Source organism: Pleurodeles waltl, chromosome 3_2, assembly GCF_031143425.1.
Source record: "Pleurodeles waltl isolate 20211129_DDA chromosome 3_2, aPleWal1.hap1.20221129, whole genome shotgun sequence".
NCBI classification, from domain to species: domain Eukaryota; kingdom Metazoa; phylum Chordata; class Amphibia; order Caudata; family Salamandridae; genus Pleurodeles; species Pleurodeles waltl.
In genome coordinates, this window is record NC_090441.1 from 128,517,321 (window position 1) to 128,521,257 (window position 3,937).

Sequence of the window (3,937 nt, forward strand, 5' to 3'; positions counted from 1 at the left end):
GCCAGATTGCCTCTCTCCTTCCAATTGCCAATTTTGAGGTGACGAAGAGTTGATGTTGATGCTCCGTCACCTCTCTCATCAGTATTTCATACTCCTCCGCACTGAAACAACACTTTCTCTTTTTCTTCTTCCTCCCCTGGGTTGTTTGTCCTTCTGGCTGGTTCCTGGTTAATTTAGGTCACCCTGGGGTCTCTCCTGGCTTTCTGGCTCCATTTTGCCTCTCCTTTGCACTGTTTTGTGCATTGGTGTCTAAAGTTGACGCTATCGCTGTAAAAAATGGTGCATTTCCATTTTGCAACATGTTTATGTGTCTTAAAACAGGTTAGAGTCATTTTTCCGACGTTAACATAATTTTGCATTACCACAAGGCGCAATGGTTAACTTCACAAATGTTGACTCTAACCTATTATTAGCACCACCCACCGTCATAATATAAATATGAACCCCAGGTGGCGTTAAAATATGGTGCTATCCAGCACTAGTCTTTTTGACGCAGAACTGCGTTTGCACAGTTTTGCGTCAAAAAGTATAAATCTGGCACTAAGTCATGGGTCACGTGACAGGAAAGGCTGCACCACAATAGTTTCCCTGCTCAAGTCATAATGTCGGCTCCTTTAACTCTGCACATTTTGAATGGTGCCTCACATGGGCTTTTGTGAGGACTAGTGGCACCCAAGAAGAGGACTTTTATATGCCTACGTCAAAGCATGCTTGCTGGCTCATTGCTATTCTTTCCGAGACAATGAATGAACCAGTGTGTCTTGTACTTGAAGCCTATAAGGCTGCATCAGCTGCTGTAACAAATCAAGTATTGACAAAGAGGAACGAGTTAGAGCTATTGGTATTGTAAATTCTTAACTGGACTTTTCTTGACACATCAATTGAAAATGAAAATTAAAACAGATGCATAAGCGAGCCAATTCAAAGCGCTACAGCCCCCATGAGCATGAGCACGAGGGAGAGACACAAAAGGAAAAAGATGTTTGCTCGCAGTCAAACGTATCGGCAAACGTGCAATTATACATATAACAGGGTCGGTGTCCAAGGCAGTAACAAAACCGCCCCACGGAGGGACAAACGAAAAGCATTTACCAATGATAACAAAGGATTTTTGAAAGGCAAGCTCATTAACGAGTAATAGTGATGGGCGTGCGGTGGGCGTGGTTAAAAGCCCACAGATAGATTACAACAGGTCAAAGCACTTGTGCGCTCTACCTAATGAATAAGCTAGGCACGTCCAGCGCTAGGTTCATCATATCACTTTTTTCCAAAAGCATTGATGAAGCCAATAGGTCTCACCGATGCAAGACCTATTGGCTTTGTCAATCTTTTTTGCCATGTTGTGCGTCTGCTGTACAGCATGGTTCATAATAAAATAAAATAAAAAAGCGCTGTGATGGAGCAAGTGTTGATTGCGCCATAGCAATTTTTTTTTACTTTCAGCAATATTGCATAGCAGCCACGCTGCTGTACATGGCTCTTGCTTAAGTACTACCTACTGGTTTTGCTATTACTTGTGGTTTTTAGGCAAGGGTTGATTAAGTGATTTTCCCAGGATCACAGGAGGTCAATTATGCTAGATTCAGGCCCATATTTATACTTTTTGACGTAAACCAGCGCCAGCAAAAATCATGCCTCAAACCGACTTACGCCATTTTTTGAAGCACAACCCTCATTGAAATGACTCCTGTCTTAGCAAAGACAGGAGTCATGCCCCCTTGCCCAATGGCCATGCCCAGGGGACTTCTGTCCCCTGAGCATGGTCGTTGGGCACAGTGGCATGTAGGGGGTCCCAAATTATGCCTCCCCATGCCACTATAAAAAAAAAAATTAAATACTTACCTCAACTTACCTGTGCTTACCTGGGATGGGTCCCCCCATCCATGGGTGTCCTCCAGGGGTGGGCGAGGGTGGCAGGGGGTGTCCCTGAGGGCAGGGGAGGGAACCTCTGGACTCCTTTGGAGCACACAGGTCCCTTAACGCCTGCCCTGACCCAGGTGTTAAAAAACGGCGCACATCAGGCTGTGCGCCATTTTTTAAGGCCCACCCCCTCCTGTGCGTCAAAATGACGCTGGAGTATAAATAAGGCGCACAGGCCATAAAGTTATTTTTTGGGCGGGAACGCCTACCTTGCATGTCATTAATGCAAGGCAGTTTCCAGCATCCAAGAAATGACGCACACGGTGGAATTTTGATGTCCGCGGGGTCGGGCGTCAGAGTTTAAGGGGCATATTTATACTCCGTTTGCGCCGAAATTGCGTCGTTTTTTTTGACGCAATTTCGACGCAAAAGTAACGCCAACTAACGCCATATTTATACTATGGCGTTAGAGGCGAATAGCGCCAAAGTTCCCGGAATGTGCGTCATTTTTTAGCGTGAACCCCTTCCTTGCGTTAATGATATGCAAGGGAGGCGTTCCCGTCTAAAAAATGACTCCCAGGCCTTTACGTGGTATTTATTCTCCCGGGCAAAAGAGACGCCCGGGAGTGGGCGTGGCTAAAAACGGCGCATTTGCGCCGCTTTTTAACGCCTGGGTCAGGCATGGCGTTAAGGGACAAGTGGGCTCAAAATGAGCCCAGAGTGCCCTCCCCTGCCCCCAGGGACCCCCCCTGCCACCCTTGCCCACCCCAGGAGGACACCCAAGGCTGGAGGGACCCACCCCAGGGACATTCAGGTAAGTATTTTTTTTAAATAATTTTTTGTGGCATAGGGGGGCCTGATTTGTGCCCCCCTACATGCCACTATGCCCAATGACCATGCCCAGGGGACAGAAGTCCCCTGGGCATGGCCATTGGGCAAGGGGGCATGACTCCTATCTTTACAATGATAGGAGTCATGTTGATGGGGGATGGGCGTCGAAAATAAATGGCGCAAGTCGGGTTACGACGATTTTTTCGACGTAACCTGACTTGCCCCATTTTAAGACGCCCATGCGCCATTTTCCCCCTACGCCGGCGCTGCCTGGTGTACGTGGTTTTTCTCGCGCACACCAGGCAGCGCCGGTCTGCTTGCGCCGGCTAACGCCATTCAATAAATACGGCGCCCGCATGGCGCTTCAGAATGGCGTTAGCCGGCGCAAAACTTTTTGACGCTAAACTGCGTTAGCGCAGTTTAGCGTCAAAAAGTATAAATATGGGCCTAAATATGGGGCAAGGTGCGCAAACAGAGTATATCAATCTTTATTCATCAGTTTCAAAGTTGTGGCATGATCTAAATAAATATACATACATTTGACACACACACACATATATATATATGTTTATAATATATATTTTAACAGACCTTTACAATTAAGTCAAAGAAGATATTTGAATAATATTTCAATAATCAATGAGACAAATAAAGAGCTGATCCAGAAATAAAACACAAATTGGACAGTTACATGTTTTACTTTTCAACTGACTTTCCCTCATCTGTTTCCATAGATAGATTAAACTTAAAATTCAAATAAGAAATTTTATCTCACAATATTTCTTTTTTACAGTATAAGGGTAACCCTACTCTTGGTAGGGCTTTCAAAAATTGAATGAAACTCTTAAATGTTCCTCTCCACGGAAATCTTTAGTAAAAGGCGAAAGATTTATTCGATTTGAAGAGAAACCAGAGTATGCTAATGGCAGCCGCCGACAATTGCCCCAGGAAACGCCGTTCCACAGACTATCAGGGCGACTCTTTACACCGATAAAACACTTGTTGCCACAGAAAGAAACAAGCGGAGAGCCCAGCAGTGAGAGGAATTATGGGTATGCAAATTTTGTCGCAGGTCACGTGACAGGAAAGCCTGCAAGACATTTTCTATGGTCATTTCTGCTCCTTTAATTATCCATGTAACCAGCTGTCTGCAAGGCGGCAACAAAACCGCCCCAAGTAGATAAAGAATTTTTAAAGGGAAGCCCATGAATGAGTGATAGTGAGGAGCGTGCGGTGGGCGTGGTTA

At 45.5% G+C, this 3,937-nt stretch overlaps 1 non-coding gene across 1 annotated transcript; it reads right to left on the reverse strand.

Moving 5' to 3' along the window:
* Nucleotides 1–3,493: 3,493 nt before the first annotated feature.
* LOC138286886 (U5 spliceosomal RNA) lies at nt 3,494–3,609 on the reverse strand. The gene has a single exon (XR_011202153.1). It is a non-coding gene; the product is annotated as a U5 spliceosomal RNA (small nuclear RNA).
* Nucleotides 3,610–3,937: the final 328 nt, after the last annotated feature.